The 25,434-nt window shown below is 38.5% G+C and overlaps 3 pseudogenes; 2 read left to right on the forward strand and 1 right to left on the reverse strand.

Moving 5' to 3' along the window:
• The first annotated feature begins 2,056 nt into the window (after window positions 1–2,056).
• On the forward strand, window positions 2,057–4,903 carry LOC111519714 (annotated as a pseudogene).
• A 7,748-nt stretch (window positions 4,904–12,651) lies between these two features.
• LOC111519703 lies at window positions 12,652–15,405 on the forward strand (annotated as a pseudogene).
• A 1,490-nt stretch (window positions 15,406–16,895) lies between these two features.
• Window positions 16,896–24,455, reverse strand: LOC111519292 (annotated as a pseudogene).
• Between the last annotated feature and the right edge of the window lie 979 nt (window positions 24,456–25,434).

A 25,434-nucleotide genomic window follows, 5' to 3' on the forward strand; every position in this document is an offset into this window, starting at 1 on the left:
ATCTTAAGTACCGTTGCCGGTACTTGCTTATAAGACTTTTCTTTTCCATCTTTGTCTGAGTCTTGCCTCTCCGTTGCATCCCCCTGACAGCTTTCGTTTTACTCTTATTGCTCTGTATTTATGTGTGTGTGTGTGTATGTTACATTATAAATTTTAAAACTTACGCACTCGGATTCTCCTAGCACATAGACATAAACCAAATTATGCAATGGCATAAAGTATGCCAAATGGCCTTGGCAAATGTCGTGCCTAGAGAAGCTAAAAACGAACTTGGCATAATAACTCACGCCTTATGGAGGAGGTATGGTGAACATTATTGCATAAGAAGGCCCCACACTTCAAAATTAAGGGGAGTCTATTGGTTAAAATTCTTAATGGGTTATTTACCTTGTGTGCAAGTTTTCCTCAAAGAACATTAAATGGTTCAGTTATAAGTTAATTCGAAAGTAGGACTGAAAAAAGAGAGTGATAGACAAGTCAGTGGTTTCTAAATAGGTATAAGAACGTAGTCTACATTCAGTATTTAGTCGAAAAATTTAATCGCGAAATGAACGGGATAAAAATAATAAAAAGTAATAACAACAACAATCAACAAAAATATAGAACTCCTAAATAATCTTACTATTCAACAGGATGCAGACAAAAAATTAAATCTACTAGTGTTCAACTTAGAGCATTTTACAGAATACATAGAAGACATAGAGTTAGGAATGCAGTTGACAAGACTAGGAATATTTAATCCAAAACTTTTAAACCATCAAGAAATATTTAACATAAATACAGAAAAAATCTTAAACATAAAAACATCTACTTGGTTAAAATCAGACACAAATGAAATATTATTAATTTCGCATATACCTAGACAAATATCTAAAACATCGCTATTCAAAATTATATCCTACCCAGATGAAAATAATAACATTTGAACAGAAAACATTCAAGAAACTTACTATATTCAAAAGAATAAAATTTATGCAAAATCAACAAAAAACAAGAAATAAATGAGTGCAGTGTTTGCATTTGCTGCTACATAGCAGCAATTTCAATAAAAATATTGCTCTGCTCCTGCTACTGCTCTGATTTCGAAGGGCTACGTAGCATAGCAGAGAGCACAAACGGAAAACGATTGCTCTTCTGCTCTGCTCCGTAGTATACATCGTCGGAGCACAGAGCAATAGCAAGAGCAAAAAATTTTCGATACGCTATTCGTAGTTGTAGCAATAGCACAAGCATTAAAAGCGAGATAAGAGCGGAGCAAACAAAATAAATTTTTGTGCATGCTACGGAGCATTTCCTTTCCTGTTGCTCTCGTAGCAATTTCGTAGTCGTAGCAACTTCGTAGTCGCTCTCATAGTAGATCTGTACTAGAGGTGGGCATGGGCCGAAATGTTACATCCAACCCAACTCAGCCATGGGCTTAAAATTTCACCCGCACCCGAAAGCTAAAAAAAATTTGGACATTCAGAGGAAAATGTAATTTCACAAACTAGTTTTCCGTTTGTACTCTCTGCTATGCTACGTAGCCCTTCGAAATCAGAGCAGTAGCAGGAGCAGAGCAATATTTTATTGAAATTGCTGCTATGTAGCAGCAAATGCAAACACTGAAATAAAGTCGATGCCAACAGTACATAACAATATTAATGGAATTGTGAATATAAATGATGTGAATAATGTTTCCATAAATATTGATTTTTCGAATCTTGTGCTGAATACGCAAACAAATGATGAAGTGGTGAAAGGTAAAAAATGTGATATACCATCCGATCTTGAGATAGATGCTCGTCTACAAGCTGAATTGGACTCATTGCTACCGACGATGACATCTGAGGAATCCGAAATAGATGCTCGCCTACAGGCCGAACTTGACTCTTTGCCTTCATCGAGGTGGATAATACAGAAGATAATAAGGAGTTGGATGAATTTATGAAATCGCTTTTCGTAATTGAAGGCCATTGAAGGTCCACAAACACAGTTACGTGTTCCCCTTGGTTCAGATCCACAAAATTGTGCACAAATCTCATATGGGGCAGTGGAAAATGAAGTGCCAGTGGATGAAATGCAAGTACCCCATAATGACGCTGATTTGGATAATCCAATATTTTTTCCCTTAAAGGGTGCTCCGAACACAGATTTTCTACAACCGATGCAAACTTTTGGGTATTTCCGAAACGGTCACGGTGAAGATATTCCCGTGTCTTTTGTTCTTGGACCAGATGGTTTGGTGACCAATGTTTCCATGGTCTCTGTTGAAGATAACGGAATTGGTTTGCCATTGGATCAGCAAATGGAGAGCCTAACAGCTGCACAACTTGATTAAATACTGCAAAGTGGCCGTACATATTTAGCCAGACCACCAACGGCTAAATCATCGTCATAGTCGACATCTTCGTCGGCCGCTAATCGCAAAATAGTTCCAAAGAAAGTAGAAGAAGTTCCAGATGATGAAGGTCATCCACGAGAACCATCTGTGGAAGATGAAGAAGCTAATTATGAGGAAATTGGTGTATCCGATACATTTGCCGAACATTGGACCAGTAAACTGAAACTTGGCCAGGCCCATCCAGATCCAGTTGTGGAAACTGCAATTCTATCCTCGGTGGAATTACCCGATATAAATATGAAGTTGGCACTGCCGACAAAGTTTGAGGCTGCTGGCTCTTTGAGCGCCCTGCAAATGGAGGCAGTTGTCTATGCTTGTCAGGCTCATCAACAGATTCTTCCCAGTGCCGGTGGTTGCATTGAGTAAATTCAAATATAGCCGCAATGATTGCCATGAGAATGATAATTTCAAGAAGAATGTAATATTTTGTACATATACCTCCCTAATTGGTGAGTCGCAAACCTCAAAGCGTATGTATAAGACACGTTTGTTGGTGCATTGGCTGACCAAGAAATTTGACGGTGTCATTGTCTTCGATGAGTGCCACAAGGCTAAGAATTTGAGTTCGATGAATAGTGGCAAGTCGACAAAGACGGGAACTAGACGGGAGCTTTGTCCCAAGGCCCGAGTTGTTTATGCTTCGGCCACGGGAGCCAGTGAGCCTCGCAATATGGCTTATAAGGTTCGTTTGGGTCTCTGGGATTTCGTTAATGCTGTCGAGAAGAGGGGTATCGGTGCCATGGAAATTGTGGCAATGGATATGAAATTACGTGGCACATATATAGCACGTCAATTGAGCTTCAAGGATGTCAGCTTTCGCATTGAGGAGATTCTCATGTCCAAGGATTTCCGTAAGGTCTACAATATGTCTGCTGAACTATGGGCTGAGATTCACAAGAAATTCCAAAGATGCTGTCGTCTCATGAGCGTAAAGAATCGCATACAGAAGATTATCACTTGCCAGTTTTAGTGTGCCCATCAGCGTTTCTTCAAGAATCTGTGCATTGCATCGAAGCTTAATCAAGTGGTGAAAATGACTCCACGGGAGAGCCAAGGACTTTGGAACACTTGGATCGTAATCAGGGAACCATAAGTACCTTTGTGTCCACATCGAAAATGATATTGCAATCGTTTGTGGAGAAACATTTTCCAGCCCCAAATAGAGATGCATTTCGTCATTTAGTTAATATTGGAGAATTTTTGAAACAATCACTTACTAAAAAATCTCGTTCAGAATTCTCCGATGACGACGAAGAAGAAGACCCGGACCCTGCAGATGATGAGGATAATAATAATAATAATAATAAACCTAAGCAACAAAATAAGAAAGCAGGAACTACACGCAAACGTCGTGGAAGGCCACCAAATCCAGATAAGGGTAAGTCTAAAGGGTAATATTATGGTGCAAATATCGCGAGTAGGAATTAGCTAAGCATTTAATTTAAAGCAGTGGCGGAAGACATTGGAACGTTGTTTTGTGCCTTCAACGTTTATGGGCAATTTCGTACTTGATTGTGCCCATGCCTTGGCTAGCGTTGGTATGATCAATTGCGTGGAAGAGGGAAAAATTAAGATATTCTCCACTGAGAAGGATAGTAGTAATATATCAAAATTCTTGAATCGAATTTTGGGATGCCGTGTTGAGATATAAAGTGCTTTCTTCAAGTTCTTTATGGACAATATGTATTCACTGATCTTAAAACTGAAGCGTTCTGGTCGCTTCGATTTGGGTATACTCGATCTAGATGCCCATGGAGCCAGTGTCAAGCCCATTAAGCTAATCCGATTTGTTCAAAAACATTCGACAGGGACTGCATCCACTGAATTACATACAGTGTCTGTTTGAAGTGAGTTTCAAGACTTATTGATGCTTTCCACTTTTATTACTTAATAATTTTGTTTTACAGATATCGCAAGGAGGCTCTATATGATTATAAAGGTCTCTATATACTCCAACAGAATAGACAGAATAAGAACTCAGCCATACTCTGTCTGCGTGCTGCAACAGATTCAACGGATGTTAAGTCAGCAAATAAAATAAATTTGCAAATATATCGTCCCAATACCGGGCCACAGGTTCGCACTGAGACGGTCAATTCAATAACCAGCCGATATGTCAAAGTGCCACCCGAGGTTGCACGTTCATTTTGGCAGCATCAATATGACGTGTGTCAGACTAGATATTCGCATGTCTTTTGGAATAGAATTTGCCCCATTAAAGGTGGTTGTGAGGTGGGCTTACGTGTGCGCACCTATCATGTGCTATCGGGCTTGATGTTGCCTATATGGGATCGCATTGAGCAGATTCTCCACAAGAATGGACATAAGATACAAATACTTCGTGTTAAACCCGATAATAATAAGAAAATTGTTGGTACAGTTGTCTCCCATGCTGTCTATAATGAACTTGTTAACAATTTGGCCTCTGATTCCGTAATGGAATTTCAAAATATACCCGGAAGAAAAGAATAAAACCAATTGGCAATGATGTATCCCATTTTATTGTCATTTTTGAAAAGTTTACGCTCTCAAATTTTTTTCTTCACTTGTATCTTGGCCACTTTTAATGAAGTAAGTAAGTCGTCTCGCCGACTTAGGTATACCATATTAAACAAATGCATTTTCACATGCTTCTTACAAGCATATCTTAGTATCTCGCTCACTCAATCATAAGAGCACCCTAGCGCCCCCACCAGCCAACGGCCAACTCCGGCCTTATGGAAAAACGTTTATATGCATAACTCGACTGTTTTCTGTCCGATTTTGATTTTGCTAGATATTAGTATTAAATTAAAGTGTGCCAAATTTGATTGCATAAGGTAAAAAAATACGGGAGATAATCAAGTTTTTCAAATTACGGGGGCCGAAAAGGGCGTGGCAAAATTTGTATACATACAAAATGTGTGCATTTACTAAAAAATTTGAAATAAACTTGATCACTCTACATACTAAACGAGTCTACATACAAAATTTGGTGGCTCTAGCTCTTATAGTCTCCGAGATCTAGGTGTTCATACGGACAGACGGACAGACGGACAGACGGACGGACGGACGGACAGACGGATATGGCTAGATCGACTCGGTTGTTGATCCTGATCAAGAATATATATACTTTGTGGGGTCGGAGATGCTTCCTTCTGCCTGTTACATACATTTTGGCGACTTTAATATACCATTTCACCCTATGGGTGTATGGTATAAAAATATCAACTCAAATTGCGGCGGCATCCGGTAAACTATAGTATATATATATATGTATGTTTGTGTATGTGTGTGGCACAAGCTTCGCTTTTACCAAATGCCAAGCACGCACAAGAAGAGAACCCATGAAAGTTAAAACAAGACAGAAGCGGAGCCAATGTTGTCAAGCCATAAACAATGGAACAATAGGGACCTACTTGCTCTGGGATATGTATCGTCTGCATTGCTGCAGGGGGAATCTCTCTACGACGTCTGTATTTGCATTGCATGTTTTTACTCTTTACCATGGTGTAGAGAATAATTGGGGTATTACAAGGTCGTCAAGGTGTTTGCAACAGGCATTAAAGGCCAAGAAAAAGTCGCCCATAAAATCTTTCAGGGAAATTTAGTTATTTTCAGATATGCAAAGGATTGTATTAATAATTTTTAAAGAGGGTATCTTAAGTACCGTTGGCGGTACTTGCTTATAAGACTTTTCTTTTCCATCTTTGTCTGAGTCTTGCCTCTCCGTTGCGTCCCCCTGACAGCTTTCGTTTTACTCTTATTGCTCTGTATTTATGTGTGTGTGTATGTTACATTATAAATTTTAAAACTTACGCACTCGGATTCTCCTAGCACATAGACATAAACCAAATTATGCAATGGCATAAAGTATGCCAAATGGCCTTGGCAAATGTCGTGCCTAGAGAAGCTAAAAACGAACTTGGCATAATAACTCACGCCTTATGGAGGCGGTATGGTAAACATTATTGCATAAGAAGGCCCCACACTTCAAAATTAAGGGGAGTCTATTGGTTAAAATTCTTAATGGGTTATTTCCCTTGTGTGCAAGTTTTCCTCAAAGAACATTAAATGGTTCAGTTAAAGGTTAATTCGAAAGTAGGACTGAAAGGAAAAAGTGAGTGATAGACAAGTCAGTGGTTTCTAAATAGGTCGAACAATAAACGAACAAACTTTCAGGTATATATGTATGTATATACATACAAGGTGGCGCAAAAGAAGTCATCCGTGCCAAAAGAAGTCATCCGATGTGGTTTGGATCTAATTCTGTTTTTAAATTATGTTTATTCAAACGTTGAGAAATTTATTGGCCAAATAATGTATCTCTTACTTTAATATTTATACTAGTCAGCCAATCCAGAAATGTTTGAAGAAATATCTGTGTCTTGATATTAGATATTCAAAATGTATACTTTCAACTATTTAGATTTAAGATAGTCTAGCTATGCATTTTCCAAAGAATATAAAATAAATAGTAATTTCTTATATTAAAAGTTCCCATGCCTGTTATTTTTAGAGACTAATGCGAATATTTCAAAGATATATGAACAATTTATTAGAAGATTTAATCTATAAAGATTGTTTAGTCTACTTAGACGATATTATTGTTTATTCCTCATTAGAAGAACATTTGGCATCACTAAAAAAGGTCTTTGCTAAATTGTGCAATGCTAATCTAAAACTACAATTAGATAAATGCGAGTTCTTGAAAAAGGAAACAGAATTTTTAGGTCACGTCATAACTATAGAAGGAATCAAATCAAGCCCAGACAAAGTCAAAGCTATTCTAAAATTTCCAATCCCAAAAACCCCGAAAGAAATAAAATCATTCTTAGGCTTATGCGGATTCTTCCGTAAATTCATTCAAAATTTTGCACACATTGCAAAGCCTTTAACCCTTGGATTAAAGAAAGGAGCTAAGATTAACATAAACTACCCACATTATATTTCATCCTTTGAAAAAGTAAAATGCCTCCTTATGAACGATCCCATTCTTGCATATCCCGATTTTAAAAAAACCCTTTTTCTAACCGCTGATGCTAGCAACATAGCTTTAGGTGCTTTATGGGCAACCAAATATTTTAGGCCATACCTCTTCGGTAGACATTTTGAAATCCTAAGTGATCATAAACCCCTTGTCTGGTTGGACAATATCAAAGAACCTAACATGAAATTACAGAGATGGAAAATAAAATTGAACGAATTTGATTACAAAATAAAATACTTACCAGGGAAAGAGAATTATGTGGCAGACGCCCTTTCCAGAATAAAATTAGATGAAAATCTTTTAGGTGAAGAAATAAGTAGTTCTAGAGCTACAGTACATAGTGCTCAAGAAGATAACGAAACCTAATAGCCATTTCAGAAAAACCCCTGAATTTCTACAATCGTCAAATATTATTTAATAAATGCAACGAAAATAAAGTCAAAGTTACTCACTATTTTCACAAAACGACATAATCAAAGCATTGAAATTAATCCCATAAAGGCACCTAATGGATATCTTGTATTCAAAACAGGAACCATGGATTTACCCTCAGATTTCGAATATCATTATTTAACTGTAAATTTAACCAACATACAAGCCACTTATAACAACTTGGTTGAGCAGTCAGAACCATATAAGAACGTAGTCTACATTCAGTATTTAGTCGAAAAATTTAATCGCGAAATGAACGGGATAAAAATAATAAAAAGTAATAAGCGAGGACTTGTTAACATAATAGGCACAGCACATAAATATCTTTTCGGCACCTTAGACCTATACGATAAAGAAGAACTTGAAAAATTGATAATCTATCAGCAAATAGCGCCCAAGATAATGAACTTAATCATATCATTGAAGCAGTCAACAAAAATATAGAACTCTTAAATAATCTTACTATTCAACAGGATGCAGACAAAAAATTAAATCTACTAGTGTTCAACTTAGAGCATTTTACAGAATACATAGAAGACATAGAGTTAGGAATGCAGTTGACAAGACTAGGAATATTTAATCCAAAACTTTTAAACCATCAAGAAATATTTAACATAAATACAGAAAAAATCTTAAACATAAAAACATCTACTTGGTTAAAATCAGACACAAATGAAATATTAATAATTTCGCATATACCTAGACAAATATCTAAAACATCGCTATTCAAAATTATATCCTACCCAGATGAAAATAATAACATTTGAACAGAAAACATTCAAGAAACTTACTATATTCAAAATAATAAAATTTATGCAAAATCAACAAAAAAACAAGAAATAAATGAGTGCAGTGTTTGCATTTGCTGCTACATAGCAGCAATTTCAATAAAAATATTGCTCTGCTCCTGCTACTGCTCTGATTTCGAAGGGCTACGTAGCATAGCAGAGAGCACAAACGGAAAACGATTGCTCTTCTGCTCTGCTCCGTAGTATACATCGTCGGAGCACAGAGCAATAGCAAGAGCAAAAAATTTTCGATACGCTATTCGTAGTTGTACCAATAGCACAAGCATTAAAAGCGAGATAAGAGCGGAGCAAACAAAATAAATTTTTGTGCTACTGCTACGGAGCTTTTCCTTTTCTGTTGCTCTCGTAGCAATTTCGTAGTCGTAGCAACTTCGTAGTCGCTCTCATAGTAGATCTGTACTAGAGGAGGGCATGGGCCGAAATGTTACATCCAACCCAACTCAGCCCATGGGCTTAAAATTTCACCCGCACCCGAAAGCTAAAAAAAATTTGGACATTCAGAGGAAACTGTAATTTCACAAACTAGTTTTCCGTTTGTACTCTCTGCTATGCTACGTAGCCCTTCGAAATCAGAGCAGTAGCAGGAGCAGAGCAATATTTTTATTGAAATTGCTGCTATGTAGCAGCAAATGCAAACACTGAAATAAAGTCGATGCCAACAGTACATAACAATATTAATGGAATTGTGAATATAAATGATGTGAATAATGTTTCCATAAATATTGATTTTTCGAATCTTGTGCTGAATACGCAAACAAATGATGAAGTGGTGAAAGGTAAAAAATGTGATATACCATCCGATCTTGAGATAGATGCTCGTCTACAAGCTGAGTTGGACTCATTGCTACCGACGATGACATCTGAGGAATCCGAAATAGATGCTCGCCTACAGGCCGAACTTGACTCTTTGCCCTTCATCGAGGTGGATAATACAGAAGATAATAAGGAGTTGGATGAATTTATGAAATCGCTTTTCGTAAATGAAGGCCGACCAGAGGTGGTGGAGGGAATGGTGGTGGAGGAGGTGCCCACAACTGCTAGTGCCATTGAAGGTCCACAAACACAGATACGTGTTCCCCTTGGTTCAGATCCACAAAATTGTGCACAAATCTCATATGGGGCAGTGGAAAATGAAGTGCCAGTGGATGAAATGCAAGTACCCCATAATGACGCTGATTTGGATAATCCAATATTTTTTCCCTTAAACCTCTAAGACTACTTTCTAAAGTAAAAGCAGAAGTTAATTCGAATAATTTTTTTTAAGTAAATAGCGGCTGCTGAGCTTAAATATGAACTCAGAAAAAATATAGAAGCTTTCGTTTACCTGGAAGGTGAGAAAACATAAATAAGTGCCTCAAGGCATGCTTGGGGCTTTGAGGGTAAAAAAGTAGTTTCCAAATAAATTGAATTTTTTTTTAATTTTGTTTTATTTTATTTGATTAAATAATTTTTTTGTTGCTATGATACTCAGCAAAACAATTTTTGTTGGCCGAGCAGCATAAATGCAGGTTGCATTTTGTGCAAATGCACTGCGTTTGGGAAGTTTTGCAGTGCTTGCAACTTCTTTTTCCCGTAATGCGATCCAACCACTCTGGAAAATGATTGAAATGGTCAAACCTCAAGTCCTTTATTGGGTGATTTGATTTTTGGCCTTGTTTGAGTTGTGACTGCAATGGATGCCGAGAAATTGGCGACAGCAAAGTCTGTGATGGCGACCGACTTGATCGCGCAGACAAAGATGAAGATGGTGAAGGTAAATTGTTCTTCATGAGTGGACGACCTGGCAAGTTTTTTGACTGGTAGCCCACTAGACCCGCAGCAATAGATTCGCGGAAATCCGGAAATTCAATGAATTTCTCGCTGCTCATGGTTTCCTTTTGGATTCGTCTATATAGGATGTAGGCGTTTGTTGTTGCCATATCTACTAAATGGTAGAAAATTCGGGTTGCAGCATCGTGAGTTTTACTTCTTATATGGTATCGTCCCATAAGCCCATCCATCAGATCCACGCCTCCCATATGAGCGTTATATTCCCGTATAACTTGTGGGCAGTCAATTTCTACATTGTGCTTCGACTTTCTGTCGTAACGAGCTGCCTTTGGTGTTCCTCCTTGAGTATTTGAACTTATAAACGGCTTAACGCCCACATAGGTCGATAATAAGCGAACCGCCTTGTTGTCTTTCCACAGTACGTTACTAACATCCACTCCATATGAGGAACCCACGTACTCAACTGAAAAACCTCTTGGCTTTTCCTTGATGGCACTATCGTTTGGGAGCTTGCAGTTTGGTATCCGATTTACCCGAACCGTTCCCAAACTATAAATCCCTTTTGCCCGAAGGTATACCATCAAAGGCAGCGATGTGTAAAAATTGTCAAAATATATTATATGATGTTTGAAACTTTCAACAGTTTTCGTCAAGCGTACAACTATGTTGGCTGACGCACCGATATCAGGGTAACCAGGTAATATCGCATTATCACCTGCGCCGCTATATACTTCAAATCGGTAGGCATATCCAAAAGAATCACATAGGACAAATAATTTAATACCCCACTTGTGTGGTTTATTGGGCATGTATTGCCGCAAATGGTGCTTCATTTTTGTGCTGCACATTTGTTCGTCAACGCATAATCGAGCTTGCTTAGGCACGGAGTCAAATCTTTCATTCAAAATGTCAATAACTCTTCGCGTGCGAAATAGTGGATCGTAGCCAGGCTCACCCTTTTTGATTTACTCTCGTCACACAATGAGAAGTATTTCTTAATTGCTTCAAATTTGCTACGGGTCATACAGGTTTGTATGGGTGCAAATGCGTTTTGCTCCCAGTAACTTTTCAAATCAGGGTAGCGATATATAGACATGTAAATTAAAATTCCTATATAGTGATGAATATCTTCCGTTGTTATCTAAAACTTGTTGGCAATATTGTCCTTTAAGGCTGCGCGCGATGTTTCCTCGACGATCATACTTATAATGTCCGAGTTTAAAAAATAACAAAATAGTTGAAACGGAGTTTTCAGATCAGTTATTTTGGATGGCAACGAAGAGTCGCCTTGAAAAGCAACATTGTTTATGTGCAATTGCATAGATTGCTGTCGCCACATAACTTTACTAGGTTTCTTTATAATTGATTCGATAGATATTCATTAAATAAATTAATGAGTTGTATCACAACTCAAAGTAATGATTTGCTTACCAAGCCCATTAAAGCCATAAACGGTAAAGATACAGGTGTTGCTCCTTCAATAACTGGCAATGGTGATCGAGGCCTCTTACGAGTTTTTCGGGAAGGCTCATGGCTCTGCACAGTATTTTCATTGTTTCAATATTACTGCACATTAAGGATACAGTAGAGACATCTACTAATGCAGTGTTAAGTGACTCTGCCACGTCTTCATCCTCGTCGTCACTCGAAATACTCGACATGTCCACATCCGACGGGACTGATTCGAACAACTCCAGCAGTTGTTCATCGGTCAAATCAGACCATTTATAGCGAGCTCTCAAAGCCATTATTCAATCTCTATTAAAAAAATTCAACAATAAATAAAATCACACACAAATTACACAAGAAGTGCAAGCAGTTGTGAAATAGCTGCTAGCAACAAATTTTGCCGTGGAGCCCCAAAAGTGCCTCAAGGCAGTTATCACTTTTACGATGCTACAAAGCAGAACTTTAACATATTCGCACATATTAAACTTTATTTAAATAGCACATTAACTTACCTTTCACAAAAAAAAATATTGAGTTCAATTGGTTGTATAAATTCACTTTTATCAACACAGCAAAAGACAATGTGCAGAAGCTGAAATTTTTTTGATGCGAAGTAACACATGATTCGATAATATGTTTATCAAAAGCATCGATAAAAGTTTCCGAGCGCTTTACAACATTGGCAGTGCTTTTTGGCAGTTATTTTTAAAAGTTCAACAATTTTTAAATTAACTAAAAGCTCTTAGTTATTTTTTTAAAAATAAAAATAAAATACGTGCCTTGAGGCATTCTTACGTCCTAGAGGGTTAAAGGGTGCTCCGAACACAGATTTTCTACAACCGATGCAAACTTTTGGGTATTTCCGAAACGGTCACGGTGAAGATATTCCCGTGTCTTTTGTTCTTGGACCAGATGGTTTGGTGACCAATGTTTCCATGGTCTCTGTTGAAGATAACGGAATTGGTTTGCCATTGGATCAGCAAATGGAGAGCCTAACAGCTGCACAACTTGATTAAATACTGCAAAGTGGCCGTACATATTTAGCCAGACCACCAACGGCTAAATCATCGTCATCGTCGACATCTTCGTCGGCCGCTAATCGCAAAATAGTTCCAAAGAAAGTAGAAGAAGTTCCAGATGATGAAGGTCATACACGAGAACCAGCTGTGGAAGATGAAGAACCTCATTATGAGGAAATTGGTGTATCCGATACATTTGCCGAATATTGGACCAGTAAACTGAAACTTGGCCAGGCCCATCCAGATCCAGTTGTGGAAACTGCAACTCTATCCTCGGTGGAATTACCCGATATAAATATGAAGTTGGCACTGCCGACAAAGTTTGAGGCTGCTGGCTCTTTGAACGCCCTGCAAATGGAGGCAGTTGTCTATGCTTGTCAGGCTCATCAACAGATTCTTCCCAGTGCCCTATGGATATCCGTTTCGAGTGACCTCAAGTTCGATGCTGAACGGGATCTTTCTGACATTGGGGCCGATGATAAGATTCCGGTGGTTGCATTGAGTAAATTCAAATATAGCCGCAATGATTGCCATGAGAATGATAATTTCAAGAAGAATGTAATATTTTGTACATATACCTCCCTAATTGGTGAGTCGCAAACCTCAAAGCGTATGTATAAGACACGTTTGCTGCAGTTGGTGCATTGGCTGACCAAGAAATTTGACGGTGTCATTGTCTTCGATGAGTGACACAAGGCTAAGAATTTGAGTTCGATGAATAGTGGCAAGTCGACAAAGACGGGAACTAGACGGGAGCTTTGTCCCAAGGCCCGAGTTGTTTATGCTTCGGCCACGGGAGCCAGTGAGCCTCGCAATATGGCTTATAAGGTTCGTTTGGGTCTCTGGGATTTCGTTAATGCTGTCGAGAAGAGGGGTATCGGTGCCATGGAAATTGTGGCAATGGATATGAAATTACGTGGCACATATATAGCACGTCAATTGAGCTTCAAGGATGTCAGCTTTCGCATTGAGGAGATTCTCATGTCCAAGGATTTCCGTAAGGTCTACAATATGTCTGCTGAACTATGGGCTGAGATTCACAAGAAATTCCAAAGATGCTGTCGTCTCATGAGCGTAGAGAATCGCATACAGAAGATTATCACTTGCCAGTTTTAGTGTGCCCATCAGCGTTTCTTCAAGAATCTGTGCATTGCATCGAAGCTTAATCAAGTGGTGAAAATGACTCCACGGGAGAGCCAAGGACTTTGGAACACTTGGATCGTAATCAGGGAACCATAAGTACCTTTGTGTCCACATCGAAAATGATATTGCAATCGTTTGTGGAGAAACATTTTCCAGCCCCAAATAGAGATGCATTTCGTCATTTAGTTAATATTGGAGAATTTTTGAAACAATCACATACTAAAAAATCTCGTTCAGAATTCTCCGATGACGACGAAGAAGAAGACCCGGACCCAGCAGATGATGAGGATAATAATAATAATAATAATAAACCTAAGCAACAAAATAAGAAAGCAGGAACTACACGCAAACGTCGTGGAAGGCCACCAAATCCAGATAAGGGTAAGTCTAAAGAGTAATATTATGGTGCAAATATCGCGAGTAGGAATTAGCTAAGCATTTAATTTAAAGCAGTGGCAGAAGACATTGGAACGTTGTTTTGTGCCTTCAACGTTTAAGGGCAATTTCGTACTTGATTGTGCCCATGCCTTGGCTAGCGTTGGTATGATCAATTGCGTGGAAGAGGGAAAAATTAAGATATTCTCCACTGAGAAGGATAGTAGTAATATATCAAAATTCTTGAATCGAATTTTGGGATGCCGTGTTGAGATATAAAGTGCTTTCTTCAAGTTCTTTATGGACAATATGTATTCACTGATCTTAAAACTGAAGCGTTCTGGTCGCTTCGATTTGGGTATACTCGATCTAGATGCCCATGGAGCCAGTGTCAAGCCCATTAAGCTAATCCGATTTGTTCAAAAACATTCGACAGGGACTGCATCCACTGAATTACATACAGTGTCTGTTTGAAGTGAGTTTCACGACTTATTGATGCTTTCCACTTTTATTACTTAATAATTTTGTTTTACAGATATCGCAAGGAGGCTCTATATGATTATAAAGGTCTCTATATACTCCAACAGAATAGACAGAATAAGAACTCAGCCATACTCTGTCTGCGTGCTGCAACAGATTCAACGGATGTTAAGTCAGCAAATAAAATAAATTTGCAAATATATCGTCCCAATACCGGGCCACAGGTTCGCACTGAGACGGTCAATTCAATAACCAGCCGATATGTCAAAGTGCCACCCGAGGTTGCACGTTCATTTTGGCAGCATCAATATGACGTGTGTCAGACTAGATATTCGCATGTCTTTTGGAATAGAATTTGCCCCATTAAAGGTGGTTGTGAGGTGGGCTTACGTGTGCGCACCTATCATGTGCTATCGGGCTTGATGTTGCCCATATGGGATCGCATTGAGCAGATTATCCACAAGAATAGACATAAGATACACATCCTTCGAGTTAAAACCGATAAAAATAAGAAAATTGTCAGTTGTCCCCCATGCTGTCTATAATGAACTTGTTAACAATTTGGCCTCTGTTCCGTAATGGAATTTCAAAATATACCCGGAAGAAAAGAATAAAACCAATTGGCAATGATGTATCCCATTTTATTGTCATTTTTGAAAAGTTTACGCTCTCAATTTTTTTCTTCACTTGTATCTTGGCCACTTTTAATGAAGTAAGTAAGTCGTCTCGCCGACTTAGGTATACCATATTAAACAAATGCATTTTCACATGCTTCTTACAAGCATATCTTAGTATCTCGCTCACTCAATCATACGAGCACCCTAGCGCCCCCACCATCCAACGGCCAACTCCGGCCTTATGGAAAAACGTTTATATGCATAACTCGACTGTTTTCTGTCCGATTTTGATCAAATTTGCTATTTGCTAGATATTAGTATTAAATTTAAGTGTGCCAAATTTGATTGCATAAGGTAAAAAAATACGGGAGATAATCAAGTTTTTCAAATTACGGGGGCGGAAAAGGGCGTGGCAAAATTTGTATACATACAAAATGTGTGCATTTACTAAGCGAATATACATACCAAACATGGTGTCTCTAGCTGGAATAGTTTTTGAGATAAACGCTTTTATTAAATTGCGGGGGCGGAAAGGGGCGTGGCAAAAATTTGAAATAAACTTGATCACTCTACATACTACACGAGTCTACATACAAAATTTGGTGGCTCTAGCTCTTATAGTCTCCGAGATCTAGGTGTTCATACGGACAGACGGACAGACGGACGGACGGACAGACGGACGGACGGACGGACAGACGGACATGACTAGATCGACTCGGTTGTTGATCCTGATCAAGAATATATATACTTTGTGGGGTCGGAGATGCTTCCTTCTGCCTGTTACATATATTTTGGCGACTTTCATATACCATTTCACCCTATGGGTGTATGGTATAAAAATATCAACTCAAATTGCGGCGGCATCCGGTAAACTACTCCGCTAAACTAGACGATTCTCTTTGTTATTGGACTCTTGTAGGATTGGAATTGCTTAGAATTAATTTAGAATGATAATTGATATTTCAGTCTTGTCAGGATTATTAAAAATTAAAATTTCACTGAATATATACACCATTCGAAATCAATATGCCCATGTTGTGTGTGTCCCAATTCGTTTATATAAATTAAGCCCGAATTCCAAACTCAACCCAAAATAAAAAGGACTACTGCGGACATCGTAAACTCGCCACAAATGTCATCGCTTTCGTTATTCGGCGACTTGTGTGTAGATTTACGGTACTCACTGTATACATACAGAAGCCGACTGTGTATGGTTTTTCTTTGCTTTGCGCTTGTTGAAATATTAAATTTTTTAACGCCCACAGACACGCCCAAAAAATTGCTGGTTGCAAAAAAAAAAAATGAGCGCGAAAGCAAAATAACGTGTTATGATTATATTTTTTATATGCCACACACATACCCACACACACGCAGACACTGAGTTTTGGCTTCATATTTTATTTTTTTGAACATTATTTAAAAACAGAATAAAAATTTTTATAAAAAAAAAAATTAGACCAAACCCCAAACCCAATTATCGGTTTTAACTCGAAGGATTTGTATCTTATGTCCATTCTTGTGGATCGCATTCTGCTCGATGCGATCCCATATGGGTAACATCAAGCCCGATAGCACAATATAGGTGCGAACACGTAAGCCCACCTCACAACCACCTTTAATGGGGCAAATTCTATTCCAAAAGACAAAAGACTAGTCTGACACACGTCATATTGATGCTGACAAAATGAACGTGCAACCTCGGGTGGCACTTTGACATATCGGCTGGTTATTGAATTGACCGTCTCAGTGCGAACCTGTGGCCCGGTATTGGGACGATATATTTACAAATTTATTTTATTTGCTGACTTAAGATCCGTTGAATCTGTTGCAGCACGCAGACAGAGTATGGCTGAGTTCTTATTCTGTCTATTCTGTTGGAGTATATAGAGACCTTCATAATCATATAGAGCCTCCTTGCGATATCTGTAAAACAAAATTATTAAGTAATAAAAGTGGAAAGGATCAATAAGTCTTGAAACTCACTTTGATAGGGCCACTTCAAACATACACTGTATGCAATTCAGTGGCTGCAGTCTCTGTCGAATGTTTTCGAACAAATCGGATTAGCTAATGGGCTTGACACTGGCTCCATGGGCATCTAGATCGAGTATACCCAAATCGAAGCGACCAGAACGCTTCAGTTTTAAGATCAGTGAATACATATTGTCCATAAAGAACTTGAAGAAAGCACTTTATATCTCAACACGGCATCCCAAAATTCGATTCAAGAATTTTGATATATTACTACTATCCTTCTCAGTGGAGAATATCTTAATTTTTCCCTCTTCCACGCAATCAAGTACGAAATTGCCCTTAAACGTTGAAGGCACAAAACAACGTTCCAATGTCTTTATGCCAGTAATCTGTTGCATAACGCTATCTAGGGCAGCGCGTCCAATGTTATTATCGATATTGAATTGCGATAAATCACTAGCATCGGGGGCTCGACGATCGCCCTGGGTAAGTGCACCCAAGCTCTCCAAACGTTTGGCCACTGTCGAGACGAAACGACGTTCGCCTGCCAAATCCGTAATAACGAATACATATTCCGGTGAATCGACCTGATGATTGGAACGATAAGTTCTCCCAATTAAATTATAAATACATATGTAAGTACATTTTCTAGTTTCTTTTAAATATTGCCCTAACTGACCGCGCTAGGACACGATTTACTGGGATCTTAGGGTAAATCCGCCACTGCTTTAAATTAAATGCTTAGCTAATTGCTACTCGCGATATTTGCACCATAATATTACTTTTTAGACTTACCCAAACAAAAACACAAAGGTACTTATGGTTCCCTGATTACGATCCAAGTGTTCCAAAGTCCTTGGCTCTCCCGTGGACTGAAGACCAATAACCACCGCTTTTCCGGTGCGTGTGGCAATGCGAGTCATTTTCACCACTTGATTAAGCTTCGATGCAATGCACAGATTCTTGAAGAAACGCTGATGGGCACACTAAAACTAGCAAGTGATAATCTTCTGTATGCGATTCTCTACGCTCATGAGACGACAGCATCTTTGGAATTTCTTGTGAATATCAGCCCATAGTTTAGCAGACATATTGTAGACCTTACGGAAATCCTTGGACATGAGTATCTCCTCAATGCGAAAGCTGACATCCTTGAAGCTCAATTGACGTGCTATATATGTGCCACGTAATTTCATATCCATTGCCTCAATTTCCATGGCACCGATACCCCTCTTTTCTCGACAGCATTAACGAAATCCCAGAGACCCAAACGAATCTTAAAAGCCATATTGCGAGGCTCACTGGCTCCCGTGGCCGAAGCATAAACAACTCGGGCCTTGGGACAAAGCTGTTGCAGCTCCAAGACCGTAGTTCCTGTCTTTGTCGACTTGCCACCATTCATCAAACTCAAATTCTTGGCCTTGTGGCACTCATCGAAGACAATGACACCGTCAAATTTCTTGGTCAGCCAATGCACCAACTGCAGCAAACGTGTCTTATACATACGCTTTGAGGGAGGTATATGTACAAAATATTACATTCTTCTTGAAATTATCATTCTCATGGGAATCATTGCGGCTATATTTGAATTTACTCAATGCAACCACCGGAATCTTATCATCGGCCCCAATGTCAGAAAGATCCCGTTCAGCATCGAACTTGAGGTCACTCGAAACGGATATCCATAGGGCACTGGGAAGAATCTGTTGATGAGCCTGGCAAGCATAGACAACTGCCTACATTTGCGGCGCTCAAAGGGCCAGCAGCCTCAAACTTTTTTGACAGTGCCAACTTCATATTTATATCGGGTAATTCCACCGAGGATAGAGTTGCAGTTTCCACAACTGGATCTGGATGGGCCTGGCCAAGTTTCAGTTTACTGGGCCAATATTCGGCAAATGTATCGGATACACCAATTTCCTCATAATCAGCTTCATCTTCCACAGCTGGTTCTCGTGGATGACCTTCATCATCTGAAACTACTTCTTCTACTTTCTTTGGAACTATTTTGCGATTAGCGGCCGACGAAGCTAGCCGTTAGTGGTCTGGCTAAATATGCATGCAGCTGTTAGGCTCTCCATTTGCTGATCCAGTGGCAAACCAAGTCCGTTATCTTCATCAGAGACCATGGAAACATTGGTCACCAAACGGGAATATCTTCACCGTGACCGTTTCGGAAATACCCAAAAGTTTGCATCGGTTGTAGAAAATCTGTGTTCGGAGCACCCACTAAGGGAAAAAATATTGGATTATCAAAATCAGCGTCGTTTTGGGGTACTTGCAATTCATCCACTGGCACTTCATTTTCCACTGCCGCATATGAGATTAGTGCACAATTTTGTGAATCTGAACCAAGGGGAACATTCAATCCACCACCTCTGGTAGGCCTTCATATACGAAAAGCGATTTCATAAATTCATCCAATTCCTTATTATCTTCTGTAATATCCACCTCGATGAAGGGCAAAGAGTCAAGTTCGGCCTGTAGGCGAGCATCTATTTCGGATTCCTCAGATGTCATCGACGGTAGCAATGAGTCCAATTCAGCTTGGAGACGAGCATCTATCTCAAGATCGGATGGTATATCAAATTTTTTACCTTTCACCACTTCATCATTTGTTTGCGTATTCAGTACAAGATTCGAAAAATCAATATTTATGTAGGATTTTACTTTATCCCGGTTTATTTATTACAATATTATTAAAGGATGTGATTTCCTTATCTAGTCTTTTATTATTAACAATGTTTCTTTGTGTTAAGAATACATATATTTTATATTATTATAATGGCCTTAGTGATAATTTGGGTGCGCGATGTGATCGAGGCGAGAGTACGATTGCGAGTGCTTTATGAATCAAAGCTTCTCTTTATTTGCCAATGAGTGAGTCGACCAGATAGGTACGGCCGCTGCGTGTCGTTCTGTCTCGCTCACTAGCTACTGCTCGATTGCCATGATTATACCCGCCTGACACTTCATTTCCTACAATCGGCTGTCCTGACAAGTCATTCGACCCGAATGATCCTAGCCAAGGCTTCATAAACTCAGCCTTAAAAGGTGTAACTCTTGTACTTCTTGGAGCAGTATTATTAACAAGTTGTTGCATACGACCAACATACTTGTACCAGTTTCCCTCATTCTCTTGGCTTAACTTTGAAATCATTGGAACTATTATCTTATGCATCCTTTCTACTTGGCCGTTGCCGCGGGGTACACCTGTTGCTATCAGTAAATGCTGTATATCCTGTCTGATACAATACTCCTTAAACGCATTGGATGTGAAAGCTGCTCCCCTGTCAGAAATTATTCTCACCGGGTTACCAAAAATTATCGCCTGCTTTTCAAGACAACTAAGTACTTCATCGACTCCTGTTCCACGAGTCGGATACAACCATACAAACTTAGAGAACCCATCAACAATAACAAGTATATGATTGTAACGCTTTGTTGTGACTCCATCGGGCCAACGTGATCAATGTGATATGTCGTCAATGGCTGATCTCCTTTGCTTATTGGCATCAAATATCCTTCCTTTTTACCGGTTTTGGCATTAACAATAAGACATTCCACGCAACACTCAACAACACGGGCTACCTTTTCTTTTAATTTTGGAATATAATACAATTTTTCAACGATATCCTGAGTCTTTCTAGCTCCAAAATGTCCTTGTTTGTGTGCAATCTGTATTATTTCTTTTTCCATCTGCGAGGGAACGACAATAAGTTCTTGATTGGGGTCTTTTAACAATATTTCATTTTCAATGTAAAAATCTTCATATCCCTTCTCCTGAACTAAACTCCTGATAAATTTAGTCCAATCATCTGACAACTGTGCTTCCCTCAATCTATGGGTTATGGTGTCGATTAGCAGAAAAGAAGACAAACGGCTCAAAGCATCCACATGCCGCATCTTTGAACCTGAACGATGTTCGATCTGATAGTCGAAATCTTGTCGTGAACGCATTACAATCTGTAACAATCTTAAATCTCAATCCTAGCACATATACACGCCACTTTATTAATGCTCCAATAACTGCTAAAACCTCAAGTTCATACGAATCATACTTCTCTTCACAAGGTTTAGTTTTCCGACTCATATATTGTACCGGATGAAATAAACCATCTCTGAATCTTTCTGTAAAAGCGCAGCTCCGAAACCGTGTTTCGAGGCATCAGTGTGAATCTCAGTCTCTAGCTTAGGATTGTATAACTTTAAAACGGGACCTTTGATCAATGCTAACTTCAATTGCTCAAACGCTACCATTTGCAATTCTTTAAACTCAAACTTTTTGTCTTTTCGCAAAATGTCAGTCAAGGGCTTAGCTGTTACTGCGTATCCTTCGTTAAATCTACGGAAATACGATGTTAACCCCAAAAATCGTTGAACTGACTTCTTGTCTTGTGGGATCGGGAATCTTGAAACAGCATCAGTCTTCTCCTTACTTGGCTGAATACTTTCATTTTCAACTATATAGCCCAAAAAATTTACTTTACTTTGCAGTATCTGACATTTCTCCCAGTTTATTCTCAACCCATTTTCCGCAGCTATCTTCAACACTCTTTTAAGTTTAATTAGACCATCATTCACGTTAACACTTGGTATAATTATATCGTCCATATACACCACTGCATCTCCATTCTTCACTGATTCTCTCATTACTGCCATTATAAATCTTGTAAAAACTGCTGGAGAGTTGGATATTCCGAATGGTACATATAGGAATTCATACTGACCATTCTGAGTTACGAATGCTGTGTACTTCTGAGATTTTTCCTCAACAGGAACATGGAAAAACCCGTTTGTTAGATCTAGAGTAGTATAAACTAACGCACTTTGAAGTTTTTCTAATACGGTATCCATCTGTGGCATAGGAAAATTATCTCGGACCACTTTCTCATTTAGCTTTCTGTAATCGCAGCACAAACGCTTTTTCCCATTCTTCTTTGTTACAAGTACAACAGGCGAAGCATATTCGGAAAAACTTGGCCTTATTATCTTCTCCTCCAACCATTCTTGTACTGTACTATCAACAATTTTCTGATCAGACTCTGCTAGACGCCTTGGATGCTGATAAACTGGCAACTCATCTGTTAGTACAATCTTCATTTCGATAGGAGTGTTTGTATTTCTAATAGGTTTGTAACTTTTAATCAACTTCTTGACTTCACTAGCGATTTCTGTACTGATATGCGAAAAGTCACTCTTGATTTCCACTTCATTCTGTTCTGCACTGTGCATACACATACTTTCAAATTCCTTAAACAACTCAGCACAAGATTTATTTGTTTTACACAGTGATTCTTTTCTCTTGATGCTCATAAACTTGGTACCTTTCTTTGTAACAACCAAATCGACATGATCTAATATGGTTCTACTCAAAATTGCCTCATATGCCATGTCTTCATCAGGAACGATATGAAACTCGACTTCCATCTCAATGCCATCTTGACACTTATGCTAAAACTACCAAAGGTCATCACATGACTTCCACCAATGCCTGTAAGGCTCTTCGAATATCCTGTTAATGATTTAATTCCAAGCTCGACAAACACGCTTTTACGTATGAGACTCAAATTTGCTCCTGTATCAATTAGACCGTTGAACTTAATCGACTTATAAGTTACTTCTTTCAACTCCAAACCCGAATCAGTAAATTTACCTGATGCTTTTACTAATTTATCATCTACAACATTGGTACTTTCAACTTTGGTGGTATCTTTTTCCTTACATTCAAATGAGCGATGGCCTGTTTTGCCACATTTAAAACAAGTAAACGTTTTCTTGTTACAGTCTCTCATCATGTGTGAAGGATCACCACACTTAAAACATTTGCGATCACCTTTTGTTATCGAACTTTTCTCTCTATTATCTCTACCTTGCTACGAGAGCAACAGAAAAGGAAAAGCTCCGTAGCAGTAGCACAAAAATTTATTTTGTTTGCACCGCTCTCATATCGCTTTTAATGCTTGTGCTATTGGTATAACTACGAATAGCGTATCGAAAATTTTTTGCTCTTGCTATTGCTCTGTGCTCCGACGATGTATGCTACGGAGCAGAGCAGAAGAGCAATCGTTTTCCGTTCGTGCTCTCTGCTATGCTACGTAGCCCTTCGAAATCAGAGCAGTAGCGGGAGCAAAAAAAAAAAACTCCGACGTAGCATAGCATTTTCAATCCCTGCTTTATATCATTATTCAGATTATCAAATGTAAAATTAAAACTAATTTCTGGTTAATCAAGGAGAACCAGAATCCGAATTGGGTTTATTATCGACATATAAACAACTACTGTTGTCCTCGCTTCTGTGCAGAATTTCTCTTTTAATTTCTTGCCATGCATCAAAAATGTTAGGTTTTGAAATCGAATCATTTGGCTTAAAATTTGACTCAGAGCAATCGTTTTCCGTTCGTGCTCTCTGCTATGCTACGTAGCCCTTCGAAATCAGAGCAGTAGCGGGAGCAAAAAAAAAACTCCGACGTAGCATTGCATTTTCAATCCCTGCTTTATATCATTATTCAGATTATCAAATGTAAAATTAAAACTAATTTCTGGTTTTCCTTGGTTATCCGAATTGGGTTTATAGTCGACATATAAACAACTACTGTTGTCCTCGCTTCTGTGCAGAATTTCTCTTTTAATTTCTTGCCTAGCATCAAAAATGTTAGGTTTTGAAATCGAATCATTTGGCTTAAAATTTGACTCAGTATTAAAGAAATCTACGGGTGGTTTTCCATAATTGTTACCTTCTTGATTCTCTTTATTTGTGTCGTCATGAATGGGCCAATTATTTAAATAACTCACAGTCTCATTCATTTTCTCATTATCATTAAAGGACTTTACTTGATTGAAGGCCTGATTATAGTCGCGTTTTCGTAAAACATTTGTTGAATTTGTCGTCTTTCCACTTATATTAGTTCCTGAAGCAAGCGGCAAATTTGGAGCCACCAGGCTTGATCTCGATGGGAACAGCAGCAATTCTGGTTCTTTCTCCTTTGAAGGCGAGGTAATGTTGCTGTTTACCTTTTTGGCGGCCGATGCAACCATATTCTGAACCATTGATTTACCCGCTTCAGTTTGCATTGATAGTAGAATCTTTTTTGTGGTTGACTTTCATTCTCGATATCTTTAAAATCCAAAAATTTTGGTTGAAAATCTACCAAGGACTTGTGCGACGACCTTGGCGCTGAATTTTGTTTACTTTGCATTTTTTTCACACTTTTTTTTTTTACTACGAAATTGAATTTTTTTTTTTACTTTTTTTTCGGAAAGTTTTTTTTTTTACAATGTCGAACGACTAGCACCGCTTGCTAAAATCTGTATGATATAATAACTTGTTGAATTTTAAGGGAATTGAAGGCATAAGTGTAGCTTTGCATTCCCCCAAGAAGTAATTATTTATTTTAAAACAAAAAGTGCAACGGTTATTGATGACATATATCTCATCTATATTACCTTGAGATGCAGTTGAATAGCGTTATGTTTTCTGGTCCTTAAAAATATGACGTGTTATTTGCAGGGTTTTAATATTTAATAATGTTCCAAGCGACTTCTTCAGTCCATAACGAAGAAATCAGATAACAGATTCACTTGTCTATTGGGTAATGTTAAGGGATGATAAAAACTTTCGATAATAATTTTGCGATAATATTATGGAATCACAGTTTTTCACTCAAGTTGCAAGTCGCTTAAATATGTATATTTATACAAAAATTTATAAAGTTTCAAATACCAACTTTAAACAAAGAAAATACAGAGCTTTAGGGTTTTTTTGTCGATTTATGAGAAAGGCACGGAAACTATTGGAAGCAATTTAGTTGCCAATTATAGTTGTAATTGTCCCAAATGCCACACAACATGGTCTCTGTACAAATGGTTTCATTTGAACATAAATTAACGGAGGAAAGTTGGCAGCTCCGTTTACGGATCGAATGGAGTTCCGTTTTGAAAGAAATCATTGCCCTGGCATATAATTTTTGGTCGGGAGGGAGGTCTGTGACAGAAATGCCCCTGCAACATGTGTGCG

This window comes from Drosophila willistoni, unplaced genomic scaffold, assembly GCF_018902025.1.
Source record: "Drosophila willistoni isolate 14030-0811.24 unplaced genomic scaffold, UCI_dwil_1.1 Seg631, whole genome shotgun sequence".
NCBI lineage: Eukaryota > Metazoa > Arthropoda > Insecta > Diptera > Drosophilidae > Drosophila > Drosophila willistoni.